Raw genomic sequence first — 26,549 nt, 5'->3', positions numbered from 1 at the left:
TTTATTTATGAATACTTCTTACAGAAGTCATTTACAAATGGCATTACCTATGGGACATATATCCCACTGATGTTTTTTAAGACTCAAAAAAGGCTTAAAGGGATCCTATTTTTTACTGCTTTTGCCAGCAAATTTCATATCAAACATTTTCAAAGTATAGACAAAAACCTTTTTAAACTGTTTGTCTCTTGCCAGCTCTACCTGAACTCTGGCGTCTGAGCTGCAGTTCCTTTTTATTTCTTCAGACTCACAAGTAATAAAATGGCAACAGTTTTGCTTCACAAATTATTTTCTAAATGTAATTATCATGGTCATGTTTATTGATTTGAAAATGGCACTGAGGTCTTTATTGTTCACACAGTGTACTTGTACTTATGTTTTTCATAGACTGATTTTGTTTTAATTCTACAGTAAGACAATACATAACACTAATTTAACAAACAAAATGCAAGTAAAATAAGGAGAAGTAAAGAAAAAGTCAAGGAAGATTCTGCACTATTCCTGAATCACAGAGCAAGAAAATTAAGACTCTGGTGTTGATGTTTGAGGGACAATAACTAACAGGAAACACACAGACACATCTCCTAGATGACGCAGGATTAGGAAAAGAGCATTAAGAGATTAAGAGCTCCAACTCTCTCAAATTAGTCTTCACTTAATCAGTGAGTTCAAATATTACTGAAATGTGAGAGGTGAGGGGACAGGTGGCTTATGTTGACTGCATACTGGATAAGTCAGATTCATAATGTGGTAGAAACAATTGTTGTTTCAGTCAAAATCAGTGAAAGTGAGATAAGATAGTCTTCCCCAGAAGGTTGTTTGTGCTTGGCATGAAGAAAGTGGTGGCAGCCTGTTGCATGAGCTTAACAAATAAAAGGAAATCTATTGATGCTTACTTCAGAAATTTGACTCAGTTATTCACAGTAAGTCACAAACGTATTTCACTGCCATGATAACTCTTAGGAGATTAGGTGCACAGTACTATCTCTTTAGAAAGTAAAAACTTTTGCCATTAAAAAATACACAAACAAACAAAAACCACAAAAAACAATAGTAGCACTTCAGAGAATTGTGGACAGGGTTGGAGACATTTCTTTACCAAGGGGAGGAACTTTACAGCGTGACATCATAAGCTTGTTCTACAAGCATATAAGACTAAGATTCTTCCATCTTTCACTAAATAAGAAGTTTCAAGTTCATGTTGGGATAATCAGCAAACAAAAATAAACAAAACCCTGTTTGCATGGCTTGATAGTGATAGGACAAGGAGGAAAAGTTTTAAACTAAGACAAGGCAGGTTTAGGTTAGATATTAGGAGGAAGTTTTTCACACAGATGGTACTGTCGCACTGGAACAGATTGCCTGAGGAAGTTGTGAATGCCCTCCTCCCTGGAGGCAGTCAAGGCCAGGCTGGATGTGGCTCTGGGCAGCCTGGTCTGGTGGCTGGCGAACCTGCACATAGCAGGGGGCTTGAAATCACATGATCTTTGAGGTCCTTTTCAACTCAGGCCATTCTGTGTTTCTGTGAAATGAATAAACAAACAAATAAACAAAACACTACAATGACTGATATTTTCTATAAAAAATCAATCAGGCTAGCACCCTGTGTCTAAATCTGAGCAAAAAAAATAAGCTCTATAAAGAGTTTCTACATTTTTTTTTTCTGTCTTCCTAAGTCCTTGCTTTGGTTCCTAGGTCAAATTATTTTTCTTCTCTCTGAAATTACTTTCTCACCTTCCTTGTAGAACAGCTAAATCTACCTAGTCTCAGTTGCAGTAGATTACTTCCTAATCTACTTCTTCCTGACAACAAAATTTTATTGAGCTGACTGAAATCTCTTACAGAGCTATATCAGGAAACATTAGTTAGAGTAAGAGAGAGCTTTTCTTTCATGAATGACCTGAAACCTCACAGCTTTAGAGAACTGTACAGAGGCCACTGAACACTCTATAGAACCCACAACATTCTTATGCTCTGAAGAATTTAGTTACAAAATTAAGGTCGAATTCAACATCAAGTTTAAACTCATTTAAACTCATAAATTTGAGCATCAGCACATAATTTACTATATATGCCCTAAGAATTATAGTTGCTAGAGATATATTTTCCATTTATATTTGAGCTTTTTAAGGTAATGGAAATATGTAATCCACTGATAAGAGCAAATTAAAAGTATACTTCAGAGCCATCAGACATAGGAAGAAAATTCCATAGCCCCCAGTAATACTTTTTTGAATATTGTGATAGAAATATAAGTTTGTATGTTTAATTCTGGATATCATTGGTTCAACTCCTATTATATCTGCTAATAAAACTGCTTTCTTATCTGCATACTTGATGTACACATTAATTTTATTCTAAAACTCTGTAATACAGATTACTGATACAATGTGTTATTTAATCTAACAGATTAAGTGATTAATAAAAAATTAATAAATAAATAATTAAATATTTACAGTGTACATTTAATCTAAAAGGAGGATTTACTGTTTACTGAAAATGCAGCAAATTATTAGCATGTGATCTTTCTGATAAACAGTTAAAAATTTAAATTTGGGTGTGGGAAGGGAATATATTTTAGTAAATTTTAAAGTAAGGTATTTAACAAATAGGAGATGAGCAATAAAGAAAGAAGAGGAAGGAGACTCATTCTTTATGGAAAAACAAGAATAAATTAAATATCCAAGATAAATTTTGTTTCAGTCTTCACTTAGTCTCTGTATTTTCTGGATTAAGAAATAAAAAAAATATAATTACTTTTTAATTAAGTCTTAAGAAATATTAGGAAGGTTAAAAACGTAATTAAGTGAACTGTTGGAGTGTTCTCATTTACATAAAGGAAATATTTGGATATAGAGATTTTTTTTTCAAACAGCTAAGCTTCATTCCTCACATTCTGAGAGTTATCTGGCCTTAAAGTCTTCACAACATATGAGATGATAGTCTGGTATAAAAAAAACTGAAGCACAATATTTTCCAAGGAGGGCCCTGAAAATGAGATTACCTCAAGTACTTACAACAAGTTTTCTTAATGAAGCTGCAACAGCCTATGATAGAGTCAGAGAAAAAAGACCAAACACTTAGCAAGATTTATTAGATCATAGAAGCCCATATTTATGTTTAATAATTATAAAATGTATGTTATTTGCACATATCTTTACAATGTTTTGCTTATAATGGTTTTATCAATGAATATTTAATATTTTTTATAATCAACAATTAAACAAAACAGTCACTTCTTAATAACAGTTTACAATATTTCATACTGAAGTCTAATTACATAGTTAGAATACCAGTATACTGTTTTATGAGACTGTAATTTTGTTCTGGAATAAACCATAAGACTAAGAGACAAATAGGCTCACGTGTTGGAGGCATAACAATGACTTCCTAGTAAAAAAAGAAAAAATTTAAAAAAAGCATAAAAGTTGTTCTGTCTACTGCACTGTGTGTTTGTGCCTTTTAATAATGCATAACTCTGACAATGCTGGGTTCTTCATTTCTGGTTCTGTACTAAGGTGACCTACATGTTTCCTGTCTCAGCTTTGATGCAAATGCTGGACAGTTACAAGGACACTGTGCTCTTTCTTCCTACTATCTGAAGAAGGGATTCTGAAAATCTACTTATTTATTTATCTATTTATTTTTCTTCTTTGTAATTGTCCCTCCACCTCCAGTACTATCAAATGGTTTAATATCTGTTATATTTTCCTTCAAAGCTGAACAATTTGCACCAAAGTTATGGCATCAGCAAATAATGAGTTTGTTTTACTTTAGGCTCAATAAACAGAACTGGTGCTGCTTATCAGCTTTTTAATTATTTTAAAAATTAAGATTATTTAGATATATGTCCTGCTGCTGCAATTTGAAAACCACAACAACAACAATAAAAACAACAATAAAAAGACAAAAAAGGGTGAAGAACTGAAAAATAAAATAAAATAAAAAAAAAAAAAGAAATATCTTTCATTGTATTTGCTCTCTGAAGAATTCTGCCATTGAAGGGATACCTCCCTATTTCCCTGTTTGTTTCTTGATTGTAGTTATTTTCATTCACTGAAGCATTCTTATGAAATAAAGCATCTTACAAATATTTTTATCCTCTAAAATTTCATATATTAGGAAGGATTGAAATCTCAGTTTGTATTTACATTCTGGTTCCTGTTCAACAAAGAGGAACTACAAGTTGCTTTATGGGTGCATTGAAAATACAGGAGAAAAATTATCTGACTTATGGGATACTGCTGACTGTAATCATTCTATGTTTTTAGGCAGCTGAGTTGCTCAAACAAATGTTTGTTAGATGCAAATAGTTTTCTAGCAGGAGTAAGTGAATGAATATTTCAGGAAAATCTATAAACAAAACATTCTGATCACCAAAAAAATGTTTCGTCACTTCCACTCCCTTCCATCACCTCCATGCAAAATGTGTCAGGAGTAAATATCAGATTTATAAGAAAGAGCTCAGTCTGTATTTGTAATCATAAGTTCACGTTTTCTGAAGTTCATCTGCTGGAACTTTTGCATGACACTTCCTAGCATTTCTGTTTTATGTGATGAGAAAATTAGAAGTAAGTAATTTTCCTTTTACTTAGCGGGAGACCTCAAACTTCAGAAAACTCTTGAAATACTTGACAGTGGGAAGTATAGGGTTCATATGAAGTTCACCTTGCTCTGCATTTGTTGGTATTTTTTCTCTCTACAGATCTACAAAGAACTTTGACAAGCTTTGAGCATCACAACCCATTTCTGCAGGGTTCCTATTTCTGCTATGGAGCATACACAAATAATATCACTGCTGAGATGTTGAGACTCATATTGCTCCTTTTAAATTCCACTAGGGCTGAGCAAAGATTCAGTGGGTGTTTACAGCTACATTTTAAACAGTAAAAGACCCCTAGAGAATGCATTTTAATGTAACTACAGCAGTGAACTGTAATTCTTAATAAACACAATTAAATTGATGTGAGATGCTAACTCCTCAATGCTTGGAAATTGAGGGACTATTACAAGGTATTTCATTACTTTCATACATTACCATCAACTAGAGTATGTTTATTCCAAAAAATTCCAGGATGACCTGTGTGTAACTATGCAAGACAACACTACTTTCTGTCAGAGAGTTTACCAGAAATATGAGTATCATCTTAACAGGAGGAGATAACTGTAAACAGGCTTGTTGACCTCAGCTTGAACTATTGGGAATATAACTGAAAATGCTAGGATGTTGAAAATACTGCTTCATATAACAGAGACATGCCTCCTAATACTGGGGAGGCAAGGAGGTATGTAATTAGCAGCTGAAGGAATTACTTTTGATACATACCTGTATGAACAAAACATTTGTATTTGTTAGGAAATATCCTCCTTGGCTAATGCAAAATAAAATCCTTCACTAACTTAGGATTTTCAAAGATTTTTATAAATCATTGCTCTTGTTCTGCAAATTTCATAAAACAGTGAATTTGCAAAGCTAGTTAAGTCTGCTGTGCTTGAAATCTTAGCACACTTGAGAGAACATAGCACAAGAAAGAGAAATAAGTACATTTTTATCTTTATTTTTTCTTTCTCAGGGAAATCAGAAGAAAACGCTTTTACAACAGTTTTTGTATTGACACTCAAAAGCTATAAAGAACTTATGACCCATCAAGCTAAGTTCTCATTGTGTGGAATATCTGAGCTGACTAATTATTGTTTCTGAGATTGTCACTAGCAGTCTAACTTGCCAATAAACAGAGCAAAGAGAGGAGATTGCTTGTTACCTTGAAGACAGCATAAATGATAGGGGTGAAGAGGAATATAAAATGCAAGCATGATGCATCTAGAATGCAGACATCCCTAACACTGTCAAATAGAAAATGGTGATAATTGCCTCTGAAATGCAAAAGAAAAACAAACAAACAAACAAACAAAAACAAAACAACAACATGTTATGAAGCTTTTATGTGTGAGATGAAATGTTTTCAAAAACATTAATGAGAATTCCATGAGAAAGCAAACAGCAAACAAACAAACCAACAAACAAAATCACCAAAATCCATTCGACTGAATATGAAGGAAAAATGTTGCTTAGACATTTTCAATCCATGAGACTATGACATTCTCTTCCTTTAGGCCATATGTTTAAAGTTATTAACAGCATTTATGCAGATGGTATAATTTACTTCTAAGAGACTGTAGCTTATTGAGATGATAGATTTCCTTAAGACACAGATCTACTTGAGTATTTTATCTATCCCAGAATAACTGTCTGCCTTTGCTTCAGGATTGCAGAGGAAAAAATGTGAACTCAAGAACATAAAAATAGATTCAATAATAATAACATAAACTAAAAAATAGACATGACCTATTTTACTTAGCAGGGAAGGCCATGTGAGGCCAGAAAATATTTGCAGCACAGAAAACACCTTTCTATTCTACTTCTTCTTACCCCAAAGACAAATCAACTACAACTGAAGAAGTAATCTTCCTGTTCTTTCTACATGAGAATTATCAAGGCCTAGTACTTAAAAAAAATATTAGCTCAGATAAAAAGGTACAATTAGACAAATGATTCACAAAATGCAATAGACAAATCTTTCTTTCAAGCTGGATTTCCAGATCCGTGATCTGGTCTGTTTACGTGCACATCATTACTTGTACAGAAAAGTTATAGCAGTCTCATTCACTGTCATGCAACATAACAAATAGAAAATGTCATCTAAAAATGAAAGCAAGTTTGCTTACTTCCCTACTTTACTTCTGACTCTGAGGTGCTGAATAGATATGTGAGAAATGCTAGAAAAATAAGGTGTTTGTCATTTAACAAAGACCTGAAGTGTAGGAAGCTCGGGGAAAGGGAGGTACTTTCAGAATCTGTTTCACATACTAACAAGTGGAAGGTTATAGAGAACCTCACGTGCCCCTAAAGTAGGAATAAATAAGAAACTCAAAACCTGGAAATTTGGGAAAATATGAATGGTATAACGCAGTACGCTTAGTAGACAGTTACACTTATTGGCTTCTAATGTGGAATGAAGGGTAGGGGAAGTAATACATGAAGTTGTAATTAAGTATTTAGAAAATAAAATTAATGCAAATACAACAGCACTTTTGCAAGATAGCCTAGACACTTACAAATTTGAGCCTTAAGGTCCAAACCTTTAAATTTTAACAATACGTGTAAACATATCCACAATAGTTGAATAGCATATCCTATTAATCACTGTCAAACTATCAGGAAACACCTTTGAAACAGTCTTCTAATATACAAGTTTCAAATGGGTGGATACTGTAGAGGGTTAATTGTTTTAATTTATTTGCTACTTAATATTAAACAGCGGTCATTTCTAAACTTATTTAAGAGAGATTAGAAAAGAAAGAAAAAAAAAGACATAGAGATGAAACATTTCTAAAAGCATTAATGAGAATTCAATCAGAAAACAAGGAAACAGAAATTAAGCAAGCAAACAAACAAACCAAACCAAAACAACAACAAACAAAAAACAACAACACAACACCAAAACCCTTCAAATTGAACTTAAAATTGAATACGTTGCTTAAAACAGAACATTTTAAGGATCACTCCTATGAAAAGAGGCTAAGATAGCTGGAATTCCTCAATCTTGAGATATCCCTAAAATGTAATTTCAGCCTTTCATTATCTGGAAGGAGCTAAGAGAGAGTGATACTTTTTTCAAGGGCCAATAGTGAAAGGACAGGTTAGTGTTTTTAAAATTAAAAAAAAGCTAGATATTAGTTAAATGTTAAGAATAAATTCTTCACTCTGAGGCCCTGGAAAAGTTTCCCAGAGAAGCTGGGATGCTTCATCCCTGGAGGTTTTACCAACCAAACTGGATGGGGTTTTGTACAACCTGGTATAGTGGGGAGTATCCCTGCCCATGGCAGGGGCATTGGTTCTTTTCAACACATACCATTCTACAATTCTATGAACCATAAGGTTCATTTTGCATTAGCTTAGGGTGGATGCATAACCTGAGTAATCTGGGATATCTGAATGACAAATCAAATAAAAGAAAAATAAAAGATGAAAATGAAAAGACAGAAAGTTTAGGCACAAAGTGCTGTTATGGTTTAACCCAGTAGGCAGCTTAATACCACACAACCATTTGCTTACACTCCATCAAGTAGAAAGAGAGAGAGAGAACTGGAAACAAAATAGAACTTGTGGGATAAAATAAAAACACTTAATAAGTCAGAAAAAGAAAACAGACTCAAAAGAAAAAAAAATAGTGCAATAATAATTTTTATTTATTTTTCATCATGCAGCTACTTGCAGCCTGCTGTCCCAGCACCCAGCTAGCAATAGAACTTTGGCAATCACAGATTTTGCAGCCTGGGAGAAGAATTCCTTGAGAGCAACCAAGAAGAAGGGTGCATCAAAAAAGAGGTGGCTGCGGGGCAAGGGAGGTGATGGTGCCCCTCTACTCTATCCTTTTAAGGCTCCATCTGGAATACTGCATCCAAGCCTGGGGCCCCCAGCACAGCAATATGGAGCTGCTGGAAGTGCATCCACTGGGTGGCCACAAAGATAATCACAGTACTGAAGGACTTATCCTACAAAATAAGGCTGAGGAAGCTGGGCTTGTTCAGCTTGCAGATGAGACAGCTCTGGGACACTTTACCGTGGTCTTCAACTACTAGAAGAGAGCTTATAAACAGAAGAAAATAAACTTTTTAGGCAGGCAGAGAGGAGTAAGACAGGGGGGAATGTTTTTAAACTAAAGGAGAGGAGAGTTATATTAGATGACAGGATAAAATTTTTCATTCAGAGCACAGTGAGGCACTGGAACAGCTGGCCGGAGAAGCTGTGGTGTGCCACCCCTGGAGCCCTCAAGGCCAGGTTGGATTAAGCCCTGGGCAGTTGAGCTGCTGGGATGCAGCCCTGCCCATGGCAGGGAGTTGAAAGTAGATAATAGTCAAGGTTGAAGTTACTGGCCTGCTTCATGATGTCATGTGGTATTGAGCAGTCGCTGTCCTAATTCAGGGAAGCTGTCCTGCCTCCAACCCATCCCTTCCTATAGCAACATAAAGGCAAATGCTTTTCCACATTGAGTGGCTTCACCTGTCCCTAAGTATATCCTATTACTCAGCAACAATCAAAACATTTGTGATACTAATAAGGCCACTTCAGCTTAAACATGACAACTACTTACCATTTCTGTGTCCAAGGCAGCATTAGCTCTGTTTTTTACTGTATTTAAACTGACTGTAGGAGCAAGTCTCACAAATGTTATGCAATGTAAAACTGAAAACTTTTCCAGTACCTTATATACAATGTAGTAAACGGGTTTAGAAAAAAACAAAAAACAACAAAGAAGAAAGAAAAAAAAAAAAAAAGAAAAAAGGAAGAAAAAAAAAAAGATGCTTATAAAATAGTACAAGGAAATGAGTATTTGAGTATTTCAGTGTTCACTGTACCTTTAAATACAGCATACTCCCTACTGTGACAACTTGCATTTACTGTTTCACTTCAGCAGAAGCAGGTTGTAACTCCTCTTCTGCTGTTTAATACTTCTTTTAGTTTTGTTTGCTTGCTTGCTTGTTTATTAGTTTCCCTCAATGTAAAATAAGAATAAATAACCCTGAAAACAAAACAAAACAAAAAGCAATGACAAGTAGATTGATCTCTCTATTAAAGAAATAAGTGAGGGAAATCATATCTTAGTTTCGCTAAAGCTGTGCTCAGTCTTCTGTTCCTAAACATTTCACAGAACAATTTTGGGTTTGAACAAGAAGAAAAAAAGAAGAAAAACAAACAGACTGCTTCATCTGGCACTGCAAATTTAAAGCCACAAACAGCCAAAGCCATCGGTTAGCTTTAAAGATCATAAAGAAAGCAGGAAAATATTCATGTTGACACCCAGCCTCCCCACAGACTTTAGCTTCAATGATCAGAATATTTTCATGTGATTTCCTGATATGCTGGAATTAATCATTCTTCATTTGAGTGAAAGTCAGAGAAACACACTCGAGAAAGAACTGTGTTCACCATAATTCCTAGGCTTCGAAACATTAAAAAGAGTTTTCATAAGGAAGTGCGTGCACCCCCAAAATCATGTTTCTCTCTGTCCTTAACTAGGACAATGCCTGAGAATGGACAGGAAACTACTCAACTATCCTATCAACTAATATCAACAACTGCAAAGACAGAAAATTTGTTTAACTGTGCAAAAATTGGTGTATTAGGGAGTACTACTAGGATTGAGATTGGTGAACAGCAATAAAGCTTAGAAATACTACAGATGGGGAAATTTGTATAGCTATTTCAATAATTGGATATAAATTATATATTCTAATTGTATTGATAGTCACCATACCCATGTTGGGTTAGATTGGTCTAGATAGAAACACATTCCCAACTCCTGTGATGATGGTGATTCTGAGCATCTAATTTTAGGAATTGCGTCTTGCAGCTCTGTGAACTGGTCTTCCAAAAGAAGTGTTTTTACTTCCTATCTGTGGATGGCTCCAGAAACTAATATCAAAGACAGAACATAAATTGAGGAATTACTTTGCTATCTTAGTTTTGTGACTTAGCATGTGACTCCTAGAAAGCAAACATAGAGTTCCTTAGACAAGTAGTGCGTGGGGACAGGACTAGGGGTAATGGGATGAAAGTACAGCATAGGAAGTTCCGCACAAATGTGCGGAAGAACTTCTTTACAGTGAGGGTGACGGAGCACTGGAACAGGCTGCCCAGGGAGGTGGTGGGGTCTCCTTCTCTGGAGATATTCAAGACCCGCCTGGGTGCCTTCCTGTGTGACATGGTGTAGGGAGCCTGCTTTGACAGGGGGGTTGGACTCGATGATCTCTAGAGGTCCCTTCCAACCCCTACAATTCTGTGATTCTGTGATTCTGTGAAGTCTCCTTATAGATTTCAGATGTTTTTCTTGCTGCTGAATCAGCCACTGACAGCTTGCTCGGACAGTATGGTGAGAGATGACTCAGAGCTCTCTATGCATCAGAATGTTTCCTCATGCCCAACACTTCTTAAGACTGAGTGATGCAGATTTGTACCAGAAGTTTTATCATATCAGGATGTAATTTTAAAGGAAAAAAAAAATTGCTTCTACAGAAGGACAGTGTGATGGAATTGTTGTCTGCAATGTATCCACACTGTGAGAACCTTTTGAGTGTGAGCCCTCAAGCCTGAATTCAAACTTGTCCATGTAGTGCAGCAATATCTTGAATCAGAAGTGCTTGACTCTTTCTACTGGAGTTTAGGATGAAAATGGTGTTTACTTAGACAATTTCTGTCAGTTTATAAAGTAGGCTTCTAATTTTGACACTCAAAGTAAAGAATGTTAAAACTTTCCAATGTTTAAAATACGAATTTATGTAATGATTATATATAGAAGTAAGTTTGCTGTCTGTTTATTCAAAACCCTTTCTCACTGAAGCCAGCAATGTTTCTAACTACCAAAGACAAGTGCTGGGGCTTTAGAACAATAGGCATTGTTAAAAGTAACAGGGAGAGCTTTCATTCAAAACACGCTACATATTCTACATGTGCTGGTGAAGCTCACAGCATTGGTAGTGGTAAATGATGTACAAAAGGAGTGAATGCTGAGACACAACCACACATAGAGAAAAGGAACTTAAGAGGAATTCCCTGACAGTGGGGCACAGCTCATTTTAAAAAGAGAACAGGTATGAGATTTATTTTTCAATGGCATGTCTACTCTCTAAACTGCAACACTTGCTTTTGATTCCCTTAGGGGAGCCAAGATGGGGTTGGTCTCGAAAGCAGCAGAATACCAACTTTCTTGTGTGTAGGAAGGGGTAGTATAGATAAAGTTGATCACAAACACAGTACATGTAAAAGTGTCCTGCACCTTTGCGAAAGTTCTGTGCTTATTCATAGAATAAGTTTGATAGTTGGAAAGTAACTGCTTTTCATTGAAACTTACTGTTTTGGTTTTTTTTTTTCATCATAATAGCTAGCATACACTGAGTTTTCCTCTTCTCTCTTCTATTACTTCACGTGTTTTCCTCAGTTTCAAATACTCCAGGTTGTCCTAAAAAGTGTCTGTTGTTTGAAAGGTTGTGTGGGTTTTACAAACTAACATGTCTCATAGATTGAGCTGTATAAAAAACATTTGCAACTAATTGAAAACACACATACACTTCACAGATGAATGCCTCTGCCATTACCTTTCAGTTATGAAACTTGGCTCCCTCTGTTCTTTAATACCTGGTTTTGAAATCATCCTCTCATCCTGACTATGAGAAGTTCAGTAGTTCATCTAGGAACTGCAGGGTTTGGGGGGTTTTTTGGCCCAGAATTATGTCAGATCATAGTTATGATGAAACACATGTATTATGATCTAAACTGACTACCATATGGCAAACATTAAATTAAAAATAATAATAATTAGCTTTGAGGCACAAGAGTGTGAAAGAAGGAATCAATAAGGGTTGTAATATCTTGGACTAGGCTCTGATCACATACCAGGAAAACTGGAGGAGCTTTTGAAGGAAATCATAGACCTTTCTCAATCCTGTTCTTAGGTTGTAAACCTAAGAATTCTGAATATAAACGTGTGACAAACTGAGACTGACACAAGACAGTAAGGACATTTAACAGTCATTTCAGTGCAGATTTGGTTGATCTTTTTTATCAGAAGAGGCAGCCTTCAACCTTGAGGATACACAGATTCCAAAAATACAAAAAATGTCTTTTTAAAACATTTTCACAGCTGGCAAAAAAATATTTACACATTTACTTTTTACAGATTTATCTGTTTGATTACAATGATGTTATTTTCTGGAAATTATTTCATTTTTGGAAAACAAGAAAGACCTACATTTTTAAATCAAATAATAATTAAAAATGTTAGATACTGCAAGTCTTTATGGGTGTGGGTGCTTAATTTTTATTTTTTCTAGAATTCATTTTTTTATAGACCAGGGATTTTATTTTATTTTAATAGTTTAATGCTAAGAGTAGGAAAGTGAATAAATTAATCAAGATTGTTTCTAGATTTTGTCATATACTTTATTTCTTATCTTAGTTTTATAATGAATAAATAGAATATTGGAAGTCATTTTATTACCTTCTCTGCTGATTATCAATACATTGAGTTTAGAACAGCAATATTTAAGTATAAACTGCCCAGAAAGTAATTTATTTGGTTACCAGAAGAACAATACTAATAATCAGAAGATAGTCTATGTATTAAACTGATTTATTATTTTAGAGTAAGTTAAAGGGTTTAGAATTATTCTATGGCTTGTTATCCAATATATCACTGATATATTTGATTAATTCAAGTTAAGATATAATGGCAGAGCATTGTACTCAATAACTCCTATATTTTTCCTTTCAGTCTTGAGTGCCTGGAAATATCAGCATGATATTTTTGTTCAATTTCTACCAAAAGTTTTAGGCCTTTCTGCAAAATATCATAGCAATTTTATCATGCTTGACATACTTCACTCTTCTAATGTTTGTTGAGACAGAAGAGTACTGGATATTCATCCATTCACTTCTTGTGCTGCAGTAATAAGGGTGACTAACCAAGAGAAAGCTTCAGCATTCTGCTTTGGGGTCATTACATGGTAGGAAACCTGGTCCAATTACTCTTCCTATCCTGGCTTACTGCAGAAAGGCTTGTGTTATGAAATATAGAAGATGGAAGGAAAAAATCCTCTTAGTTATTTCCCCCAGGAAAGGATCATGAAGGCAACAGGGAGGAGTAATAGTATCTTTGTCTATTTTTTCCTGTTGTTACTGTGGAATCACATTTTTATCCTTGCATCACATAGAGCTTAAAGGTTTGAAGATTTTTATGTGTCCAGACTGCATTAAATGTTTTCTTCTCACAATGGTGGTGCATAGTCCATTTCATCACAGTAACTTTTATGATGGCCTAAAAAAGGATTATGACAATGGGAATTCAGCAACAACAACAGTGAAATCTTTACTGCCTCACGAAGCATGAAGTATTCCTATACAAACTGCTGCAGCGTAGGCAGAGCAGTTTGCATATTTTCCTGTGCTATAAAATTGCAAGTCAGAATGGGCAACTAATAGTGTATAATTCATAGTCTAGCCACTGGTTTTCCATATCCTGAATATGATACTATCCCTCTGATGGAAGCAGAGTTTCATTTTCCTTAATAAAAGCAGTCTTTTTTCACACTACCTGCCTAGCTGGTTTTAGTCTTCGAATTACTCAATTTTCTTACTTATGGAGTGTATACTACCCACAAATATTTATTTTTTGCTCCTCTTCAGAGATGTAAAGACTCTTATTACCTTTATCAGTGTTTTAAAGTACAGGATGGCTCACTTGTACCTCTGTAAATTTTATCTGTCTAGAAATTTTTGTATATTATTGTACACAATAACTGTACAACTGATCCTACAATGTTATTTATGAACAATGCATTCGGTCTCAGCATACATAGTGGATATGATATAATTCCACTCCTCCTACAGAGGCAAAATACAGCTATCAACAGACTTCAGCCTGATCTCTGTATATAATTCTGAACTATTCATCTATTTTCCTAGAAATAAACTGTTGTGAAACATCAAAAATAAAGAAATCATGCCTTTCTGGACAGTCAGGTCAACCATCCACAAATAAGGAGGAATTCATGCAAGAATCTGAATAGATAGGAAATCTATTTCCTTTGTTTTCAATGTACTTGAAAAATGGAGCCTGTTATGGAAATCTGTTTATGGATTGATTGAGGTTTTTGTTTTGATTTGTTTTGCTTCTTCCTAGTAATAAATTTATCTTCCCCAAATGTTCAAAAATATATACAAACACATAATTTATATACCAGTACAGTTGTAAAGAAGACTGTTAATTATTTTAAATGTATGCATTTTAAATATTAAATGCATTTTTATACAAACTTGTATTTAAATTTTTACACTAAATTATTTGAATGCTTTATTGAAAATGAAATTTTGTACATTAATGTCTAGTCCAACCACATGAAACACACAAAAAAATTTATCTTAAGATCAGATAAGTTCATTAAATTTAACAGTGATTTCTTTTTTCTTCTGGAAAAGTGAAGTTTGGGATTTTCTCTATATAATTTTACCACACATACAAAAGTGTAGCTGTATATCTATCTACATCAGAACTAGATAACAAGGAATACAGATATATTCTTGATGGCAGTTTTCATTAGAGTGTTAATGATAACTCTCCCAGAGACTGAATGATATGAAAATTTACTCAGAATTTTTTTTTTTAGACCTTTGCTACAATTCCACCAACATATTAACAATGTAATATCATCTTTCATCCATTATTCCACAGTTATAACCCTTCTTATATGCTGCAAAAGAGAAATGAATAAACTGTTTATACAGCCAAGAGATGTCATGTGATATCTTCCCATATTCAAATATCATTGAGAAACATGATCTTTGATCTTTCATGCGATAAAAATCAATCTTAAATGAAATCATTTGCTATATCTATCCCAGATATCTTCTATTATTTAAGTTTACCATAAAATCACATTTCTGTACTAGAAGTGCTTTTCTTTGTGTAAGTTTTCATATTCATCTTTCCTGGTCTGTGCCTTAATCAAAACTTACCAATTCATTGTTAATTACATAGACTCCATGGAGATAATGTGACAAAATATGACAAAAAATGCACAGAAAACCTTAATGATTTAGATATAAAAGAGCTAAGTAGCTTTCCCAAGGAAACAAGCAGGATTAGCAACATACAAAATTGCTTAAAAGATCTCTTTATTGTCTTGGAATACATATTCTTTAGTCAAAGAACGGAACTTTCATTTTGTTATATGAAGTGACATTTAAGGAATGCTGTTTTGTTTGTTTGTTTGTTTGCTCATTTTATTTCTCAAAGCAGTGGAAGTAAATCTGTATAAAAGCATGTGTGCATGAATTACGTAATGTCAGTAGTATCTAACTGATACAGTAAACAGTACAGAAAATTACAGCAGTACCTCTCCTAGCATGTTTAATTCTTGCAAGCTTTAATGTGTTCAAGCATCCATTCCTTCAGACTACTAGTTAAACAAATGTAATCAATACTGACTCTTTTGTGTTTGTGTGTGTATTGCAAATTCGTGAAGTTTATGTAGGAAACTGGAAAACCAAGATCACACTAAACTAGAAAATCAGATGCTATGCCAAGCCTTTCAGTATCTAGCACAGGTATAGAGGTTATAATGAATAAAACACTTTACAGTGTGAACTATTCCTTTAACAGAGAGAGTAATCTTTGCTTTTTAAATGCAAAGTTTTGTTTTCTAAAAGTGTTAGAAATCTCTCCTGCAGATGTGGGCAAAAGTTACACAGTATCACAGTATGCCTAGGCTGAATATGGAAAGTGTGTACATTCTGTATGTAAATATCCACATCACCTGAAAGATTGTTCTAATGCCGTAGTCAAAATTAATATATATTTAACCCTTCAGCATGTAAGAAACAACAACAACAAACCCACAAAAATCTATTACCATAAATGCTTTTGTTTGCCATTTCATCACACCCAGATTTACCACATTGCTGCCTGGAACCCTTCTGAGATTCTAGGTTTTAAAGGTGATGTCATGTTTGTTGTTCCCCTCTAAACTGGGTTGATAAATGGTCTCATCATCATTTAATTAGTCACATCCCACTTATCAAAAATAGGGAATAGTCTTGAAGATACTTGTATGTACTTACTTCAGTAATGAAAAGAGATTCGTTATATTCTCAGTGTCCTATTCTGTTAAGCTTTGGCAGGCAGAGTCCAAACACTCAGGAAACATTCATTAAAGATGTAGAAAATACAGCTATGATTTTTTGCAAGTAGACATAAATTAACTGATTTCTTCATTCTGTATTTAAGGCTTTTTTTGTAAATTTTATTTCTTTTTACAGAATGAGAAAAACTGGAGAAAGAATGCTGAAGTGTGTAGGATTGGATATCAGTATAGTTTTATGCATGTGAAACACGGTGGTCTTTAATACAAGGCCAAAAGAAGCATCGAGTTGCAGCGAAATAATGTTGACGACACGGCTTACCAATCGTAGGCATCTGATTGCAAAGGGTGTTGTGGCAAGCATACTGGAAGTTTAAAATTACAATCATTTCATGTAAATCTGAAAGAAAAAAAATGAGCAGAAGATAAATACATATCAGAAGACTGCAGAGGCAGTAAATAGTGATACTCGGTACTGTAAAAAGTAATACTCAGGCTGATTTTCATCTGTAATTGATAAAATACAATTTAAGTGAATTGTCTTTAGTTGATTTTATCACACTTTGCATGCCTCAGAATGTTTATGGGTGAATTTTTAATTCTAAATATAAATATAATTTGGGCTGCGGAGAATAAATATAAGTTAACAATCTGGGCTGATAGCTGTAACTGTAAGCTATGGTCAGATCAAAGATATAAATACAACACTTAAAATAATATACTACTCCTAATTTTATGGAATAATTCTAGACTACAGTAAATATCTTCATATACTGCTGGAGGATAACATTTAATTTAATAAATATTAATTGTTTTATTAAATATTTAATATTTGATTTGTATAGCTGCATGAAAAATGCAAATTTGATGTTACTGCTGTGATTCAAATGCAGCCAATGCTGACATGGTTCTTTTTTTATTTTCTCACTATTTACTCTTCTTTATTTTTTGTAATCCTTATTGAAGAAGATCTCAGACTTTGATTCCTGTAAAAATTAGACTTCTGTATGTGCCTGGTTCACTGAGTTGACTAAAGAATTGAGTGCACCCTTAGCAACTTTGCAGATGACACCAAGATGACTGGTGCAGTCAATACATTGTTGGGAAGGGAAGCCATCCAGAAGGACTTGGACATGCTGGAGAAGTGGCCCATATAAACCTAATGAGATTCAACAAGGCCAAGCACATAGTGTTGCACCTGGGCCAAGGCAATAAAAGGTGTTTAAAAAGACTGAACGAAGGACCTCTCGAGAGCAGCCCTGTGGAAAACAGCTTGGAAGTCCTGGTAGACAAAAAGCTGGATATGAGCCCGTAGTGTGTGTATTTTGAATTCTCAAATATTATTCATTTTGCAGATAACCAGACGTCAGCCTTCATCTTCAACTTAAGAATACACAGGACATGTCACCAAGATAATCTTATGAAAGGAAGGGAATTACATATGAATCTTCCTGAAATCAAAAGTACAGACAACTTGGACAGTGGGAGCAGCTGTGATAAAGTATGGGTAACACTGCTAGCTGCATATACTACACTTTACTCTTGCAGCAATACCATATTTGCATTGTTTCAGAATTGTTCCTAAACAGTAAAATTTCACTCACAGTTAGTCAAGAGTTATACCAAATAGAAAAACAAGTTTGACAGTCTTGTAGTCCACACATCACCAGTTCTTTTTGCTACGTTCTGCCAAGGTGCCACCAAATCACTGTGTGTGTGAGGACTAGGGTGGAGTTTTAAGCATTGTTTTTTGAAAAGGAACCTCGTAAACCTTAAGACAGTGTCCATCTTTTATGTGGCAGTTTTGTGAAAGCCTATATAGTAAGCAATGTATGAAAGACGACATGTAATTAATACTTATTAGAACAACAACAAGCCCAGCCATAGGTATACAGGCCTTCTAATTGAAACAGGCATCTGTTTCCCAGCAATCTGAATGCTGTTAATTATAAACTGATATCAAGCTATACAGTTTAAAGTAAATTTGGATATAGGCATGTGACTCATATTGTAACGTATGAAATAATACAAGTTATTTTGGCTATTTCTACTAATACTCTGTTAATGCTTATTCACCTATTATACCTATGTAATATAAAGGAAAGTTTCTATGGTAAATATTCCTACATTTCCTCTAGCATAATTTCAGTTGCATAAGAGAGATTTTGTTTACGATGATTGCTTTGACATTTGAGTTCAGTTATTGCCACTGTAGAAGACAAGTCGATTAGGTCATTTGCATCATCTAAATGGAATTCTGAGTAATGTCACCATTCAGTGGGCAGCTGAGAACAGAAAAGTGATTGTATCCCATCAAACCAGAATTTATAATCAAGTAAATAATAATTGGAATGTATCATTAGTCAGTGCAGACAAAAAGTCAGATTGGTTGATATTTAGATAAAAGATATGGACTTAAATTTCATGAGGATGCTTAAGGGAAATAAAGAAAAAGAAAAAAAAAAAAAGGAGAAAAATATCTCTCCAATGAATCCACATTTATAGTCAAAGTTACTCTCAGTAGACTGATTTGAGATTACCCTTAAATACACTGTGATAAAGCCAAATTATATATACAAATGTATATATATATATACATATATGCATCAATAATTTCACTTCATTTGCAGACATTACATTTGTTTCTATCTGACAGAGAATGCAGTGGGTGGTTTTGACATACATTTGAATTTTATAAAAGAATAAAATTACATTTTGTGAAAACTTCCAACCTCTTTCGCTATGTTGAAATGAATTCATACTTTTACAACTACGAATATTCAATGTACTAAATATGTCCCCAAATCAATAACACACCTCATCAGACCTCAACCACTGTTTCTGTGTTTTCTGCTGTGAAAATGTTCAAATATATTGATATTTCAAGTGGAGTAGTAGGACTCACTATTCAAAACAGCTTTAAAAAAAAGCTTGTTCAGGTACAGAAATATTTAACTTTGTCTGCCTGAAGCTCTTGACATTCAATCAGATCCAAATGGCTCAAGGTAGTCCAAGCTGTAAAATACCCATTCATTTAAAATGTATACTGGCATTAGAGATGTGTTGAATCTGTTGAATATTAAATCAGCCTTTGTCAGCAGAATATGGCAGGGATTTAAAAAACGTGTGTTAACAAATTACCTTAATTCAGAAAACCAGCTTGACCTGATTCTCTTGAGTTATGAAGTTCGGTATGATCAAAAAAAAAAAAAAAAAAAAAGAAAAAAAAAAGAAAAGAAAGAAAGAAGAATGACAGGCTCAGTGAGATTCTTTTGGAATTGTAATATCCTCACTTTCAGTACAACTGGCAAGAGTTATAAGAAGCAAGAGAATGTCTTTTACTGAATGGAATATGAAGTAATCCTGAGAATAATACTCTATTTAACCTCCCAGCTATAAAGAACATCAATTCACACATATCTTGCCTTAGGCCAGTGTTGAAGATGATAGGGAGTTCAGTCCTGCAAGGTGCTGAGCACTGTGGTCACTGGCTGCAATCCAGCAAAGCACTCAACTGTGTGTTTAAATTTAAGTATATAGGTCATGCCACTTATTTCAATGGGATACTGCTTAAAGATAAACTAATCTTAAATGCTTTTCTGGATCACAGCCACAGAGCTCAGGGCTGGATGAATGCAGGTTCAACCTGAGAGAACCATCATCCTAACTATGTTTCCAGATAGAGCTCACAAACTACATACATGCTCCTTTCAGGAAACAAAGTTAATGTAGTAGCTAGATTGAATAGGTTCAGAAGGATGGGATAGCACACAAACCTTAGAATGACTGTGTTGGAGTGAACAAACAAGCAAAAAAGGAACCTGATAAAAACAAAATAAAGCAAAACAAGACAAAACAAATAAACAAAAAAGACAATCTTCTTTGACGTCCTCAGGTTCAGATATTTACTTATGCATATAACATAAAGACTGAGGATGGTCATTGTCATAGATAAAGCAGAAGAAATCAAGTGAAAGAGTAGAGATGCAATCAGTTTCCCCTATTTTTCTTTGCCAAATTTCTCTCTTGATTTTAGCTGTAGCCTCTGTTACTTCTTCAACTGAAAAGAACAAGCAGTCTCTAAGTTTAACAGTGTATGTGTTCTCCTCAGAGAACACATGCCAATTGAAATCAGATAATACAGTCTATTTAATAACACATAAGTAGTATGTTGGGTCTGCTGCTTTCCAGTTGAAAACAACAGGAAAGAGAGCTAAGGAACAAAGTGAAAGCGAGGCATTATATACTAAGATTATTATCTTCATAGTCTGATTCAGAAATTTTGAACTTCTGTTGGCTCTTACTAGTGTAGAAAACATCCAGTTAGTGTACTGGAAAAAAAAAAAAAAAGAAAGAAAGAAAGAAAAAGACAAAAGACCCAGATTTTCAGGGAGAAGAGAAGGAGCTGTGCTTACAGTTACCTGTTCTCGGTGGCAGCAAGAAATAGCAAGAAGTGTTTTCTACCATTTTTTTCTTATTTTCTTCATTATTTTTAAGCCAGCTTGCAAACTCATTGAACTAATAACAACCTGGCAATTTTCTCTTTACATAATAGCTATCCCAACATACAAATGGTGAAAATGGGCTTTGAAATACTGTTTTTTCAGGGTGATGATATGACTTGAACAAACAAGTACTTAATAGTTGATACATCATAGGCATTTTGATTACCAAAATGGAAATCAAGCCATATGAATAGTTCTGTAAAAAGGAAAAGAGAAAATGTCCCCTAAAATATCACTCTAAAACCCAGGACTGCCTCAGCTAAACTTGGCCACATGTGGTTTTCTTGGAGGCTCAAGAGTCTTATTTCAAAATAATATGCAATACACACAATAGGGCACCATATTTCAAGGGAAATAATTAAAGACTGCATCACACTTTCTAGCTAACAGCTCTCATTGAAGCAATGGGCAGCTCTGGCAAAAGTCTGCCACAGTGCACCCTGCAGTAAGATCAAATCAAAGTGATAAAGAATTCTATCAGAGGTTAGTGAACATGAGACACTTTTGAAATATAAAGTACCCAAGCAGCTCAGCATGTGTACTTTCCACTCCTCCCCACCCCCCAGGTTTATCTTATTCCCACATTTCAACCTACCTTTTCATCATATCCATCAGTCTCTTCCTTGTTGAGAAACAATTGTCCCAGAAATCTCTTGAACTCGTTTATACTCTTTCCTTTATTCTCATTTCCTTGTATATTGTTCTACAGTTTTATTATCTTTTATATGAGCCATGCTCCAATTTCCTATTTACTCCTATGCTGTTAGTGGTGGAAAATGTTCTTCAGATTCAAAATCTGTCAACAACACATATCAGTTTCTTTTATAAGTTGGAAAGCTAGATTTTGATTCACCTCTTGAAATTTGAAGAATGGTCTGTAGTCTCACAGACACAATTTATGTTTTCATCAGATATTCATAGCAACATCCGAAGCAGGATTGCGTTTTCTCAACTATATTCTTATAAACATACTTTTCTAGCTGCATAACCATATGCAGTTTGGTTACAACAAGTGAACAGTAAAGTGACAAACATCCCCTTGCCACAGATTTTAGCCTTCAACTTACGCAACAAAATATGTAATAGTAGAGAGGCTACTGGCAGTATTCAATATTAGAAATTCAGTACCTAGTCTTCTGTAAGGTCTTTGCAAAGATAAGGTACATACTTAAATATAATAGCATTTTATTTAAAGTTGATTTTGTTTGAATAAAAATTCCACTTGGTTCCAACATATGGAAAGATTTTTATCAACAGATCACAGAAGTTAATTTTTCCACTTTTAGTATTTCTTCCATAAAACATGTTAAATGACTGCAGTGATTATAAGGGCTGATGTCACTGGATGCATCAGGAAAGACGTTGCTAGAACTAGCATCATTTGGGAACTTCATCAAAGTAACAAGGAATTAAACACATTCAAAAAGACAAGTTTATTCTGGAGTTAGGCTTGAGTCTGCATTAAGGCATTTTGATGAAGTTATCTAGATGTCATTGGCTACTGCATTGCCCTGATGAAATCCACAGCAGCTCCCACAGCTAAGGGCAATCTCAAAATTAGTCCTTTACCTATCTTGACTCTTCACTCTGGTGTCAACCAAAGCTTTATCCATTTAAACCAACTTCTATACAAAGTCAAAGAATAACTGCAATAGCAGCACACAGTAACTGAATTCTGGATTTTGAATCCAGAACACCCCATGGGACATCTATCTCTAGCTAAAGGCTCTCATTGATTCTAGTGAAGTGTCTCCAGCTGCGAATATGCATAAAGATGAGATCAATGATAAAGCCTGAGTTCACACTTCAGGCAGGGGAAAAAAAAGCACTCCTCCAAATTTTCTTGCAGTTAAACTAAGTAATGAGGGAAGTGAACAAAGCAAACCTCACAAAGAAAAGGGAAGTTTTTAAGCACAAAATGAAACTTTCTTTTCTATTTTACTGGTATATGGATATGATACGAATGTGTATGAATGTGTTTACTGCAGTCTCACTGGGTTAGGGATCTGTGTAATCCCAGTAACACGACTGAACTAAAACTCAGTTTACAATAAAACTAGCAAATGCCATTAATTTGGAGAAGCAGAAGAACATTTATCTTTAAGTCCTATCGTTTAGAACTAGTGAGTAAACATAAACACAATGCAGACATCTCTCTATTGACAGATTAGAGTTTTTAAAACCGAGTAAAAGTAACTCTAAACAGAAAATCTGACGTGTGACCTGTGAAGTTACTTAACAAAAAAAAAAAAAAAAAGTCAGTTATTTTGATATCCAAAAACAGTTAATCCCTTCTCAGGATGCAGATCAAAGACAACGGGTAAGACCCAAGTGTTCTCTGCTGCTGCAAGGGTGTACTTTTCTTTCTACTCATTCTCTTCTCCCTCTCCTCTCCAACGTCTCTTCCTAATTTCATACAGGATCTCCTCTTTTTGTTATCTTACCCTTCCTCTCACATTTGCTCTGTCATGTCTGCTGCTGAAGGAAAATTCTCATCAGAGTCTGTGGAAGTAAAGGGTGGACAGCATGAGTTGGTCTGCTGCAACTATAATACAGAGAAATTTAATGTGGTTGTACCACATACTGATCTAACACAAGGTCTAACTTTATACATTCAGCTTAAGCACCTAAAATAGAGCCAACCCACTGAGTACATTAATAAATTTGTCAGAAGATGACAATACTCAGTAAGGAACATAGTAGCCTGCCAACTTCTAAATCAGATGACCAAAGTTAAATAGGGTTAATAAATGAATATTCATTCTAAACCTGATGGCCCAGTGGAGAAACAGGGATCTTGAGATTTCCCACGGGGTCCATGTTTTTAAGTATATGAAGAAACTGTAGGGATCATTTTTGACCTTGCAGAGAAAAGAATTGCAGAGGTAGGAGTCTGAAAATGCTATGCCAGCAACCAATATACTTTTGCTGAGAGGTGAACTCTTGCTTCAAGCAAAATGTAATACAGCTGGCTGACTATCTGTATACTACGATAATACAGGATTTTAGTAGAGCTTTGCTGACACAAAACTGAAATAATGCAGTGCAAACCAACCCTTTACTAAAAATCAGGTCAAACCTATAATAAAACATTTCCTTATATCTTTTTCTACCCCCTCATAATGGGATAGAAGAAATATTAGCTTTTTTTTTTTTTTTTTTTACTACTTAGCTTTAGAAGTCAAGTTTACTGTGATTACTGTGCTGCTTGTGTGCTGTTACACAAATGTTTTTCCTGCTAGGTGAAAACTAATTTGAAATATATTAATTCACATAGATTTTTTTATTTATTTTCTCCTCTTTGTAGGTGCATTGCATTGCTCTGGACTACAATGAATATTGCCTGGCATGTTTCTCAGTTTTTGTTTTCAGGCAGTCCCGCTGCTTTTCATTAACATCTGCTCATGCTAAGCTTCTGACAAACTATTTGATTTTAACTTTCTTTCCACAAGCCTCCTAACTCTCTTTTATCTATGCTTTTGTTGTGAAGTTCCTCAAAAATGCTTCTTTTTTTCCTTTCCCTGTAGCAAAAAGTGGTCCTATCCATTCCTTTTGGCTTTATTGGTGTAATTTCTGGGTAGAACTATGTGAGTTGCCTCTCTGCAAGGACCTTAAATTTTTATTTATTTATTTATTTATTTCACATCTGGGTTGCCTTTGTTAGATATTTCCCACCGTGGTTATATTTCATGGTCCAGCATTTACATTCTCACCACTTCTCACTCATCCGAGGCCCAGGATGGCTATCATAAATGTTACATATTGTAATTTTATCTACAAAGAAAAGTGATTCTGATGTATATTTTGATTTTATATAATTTTGGGGTGTGAATGCATTAGCTCTAATATGGAAACAGACTGGTATGCAACCTACTTCTTAATAAGTAAATTGCTGTATTTATTTGTTTATAAGAGTTCAGATATTTATGATTTGAGGATATACAAGAAATGGTCTGTAGTATGGTTTAAAACCTACTGAATCAATGAAAAGACATTCGCAGGCAGCAGGTCCTCCATGTAGTATCTGTCCTCTCCTAATTACAGATGCCTTGTCTTGTGACATATTTATTAACAGGCAAAATAGGATGCATCTCTGCTAATTCAAAAAATAAAAAATGGCACTTCAGCAGTAGATCTAAATGTATTTATAAAAGGAAGAGTAAAATTACAGACCTTTACAACTAATTTATCAGCATTTGAAGTTTTCAGTCTGTAACAAAATAAATAACAATAAATATTGAGCAAATGAAAGATTTTAGAGCATTTTAATGAATGTTTAAAAGAAAAGCAGCACCAGTCTCTTGATTCCGGCTAGCATTTTATCTACCATCTTTTTGTCTTTGATGGATGTTGTTAGTGCTGTTTAGCTTACAGTAACAAGCAGGTTTTTAATTTTTTTATCTTCTGTCTCTCTAGTGACAGCCTATGATGGATGATGTGACAGAAAGATTCATCAGAAAATTCTCAATCATGAACACAAAATAAATTAGTAATATGAGAAGTTGATTTGCATTCTTCACTGACTGCACTCCAACTGCATCAACTGTTCTCTCATTTATTTATTTATTTATTTATTTATTTATTTATTGCTTGTACTTGTTTAAGTGTGATAAAAATAGTAGCTAGCGTAGGGATATATATGAGGGGTCTGGAGCACAAGTCTTATGAGGAGTGGTTCAGGGAGCTGGGATTGTTTAGCCTGGAGAAGAGGAGGCTCAGGGGAGACCTCTTTGCACATTACAACTTCCTGAAGGGAGGTTGTGATGAGGAGGGGCCTCCCAGGCAACAAACAGGACCTGAGGAAATAGCCACAAGTTGTATAAGATGAGGTTTAGACTGGACATTCAAAGGAACTTTTTCTCTCAGAGAGTGGTCAGGCACTGGAATGGCTGCCCAGGGAGGTTGTGAAGTCACCATCCCTGGCAGTGTTCAAGAGGCATCTGGATAGGGAGCTAGGAGATATGGTTTAGGGGTTTTACTGTAGGTATGGTAGAGGGAGGACAGTTGGACTAGATGATCTTGTAGGTCCTTTCCAACCTTGTGATTCTATGATTCTAAATCTTGGACTTTTAAAATACTTGAGTGTACAATACTGCCTTGATATACTTTGTGTTATTATTTGAGCTGCAGAATTTGGGTTTGTTCTGAAGAATGAGAAGCTGCACAAAAGGCAACAATCTCAGAATCAAGAACTGGATTTCATACCATCTGCATGCCACCACGCTTCTTCCAGCTTTTTATTCACTGTGATTCCGATTTGCCAGTGTTACCATATTCCTAAAAATTTATCATTCTTAACACACGGCTTATGTGCACAAGTGCAGTTTTGTTTGCTTTAACTCTCCTAAG

At 34.7% G+C, this 26,549-nt stretch overlaps 1 protein-coding gene across 13 annotated transcripts in view; it reads left to right on the top strand.

The window, feature by feature from the left end:
- Positions 1–11,516: 11,516 nt before the first annotated feature.
- LOC107309979 (cadherin-19) overlaps positions 11,517–26,549 on the top strand; it is a 93,693-nt gene continuing 78,660 nt past the window's right edge. For 8 of the 13 annotated variants that reach the window (XM_015855198.3, XM_085537548.1, XM_085537541.1 and 5 more), the window contains exons 1-2: positions 11,517–11,652; positions 18,051–18,196. The gene's annotated coding sequence lies outside the window, so the exon portion shown is untranslated. The remainder of the gene's footprint in view (positions 11,653–18,050; positions 18,197–26,549) is intronic. The other 5 variants (XM_085537543.1, XM_085537542.1, XM_085537546.1 and 2 more) reach the window with 2 other exon arrangements.

The sequence above is a fragment of the Coturnix japonica genome, chromosome 2, assembly GCF_054131305.1.
Source record: "Coturnix japonica strain WE chromosome 2, WE-NBRP24, whole genome shotgun sequence".
NCBI lineage: Eukaryota > Metazoa > Chordata > Aves > Galliformes > Phasianidae > Coturnix > Coturnix japonica.
Note: the sequence above shows the minus strand (reverse complement) of the source record. Positions and strands in the feature narration are given on the sequence as shown.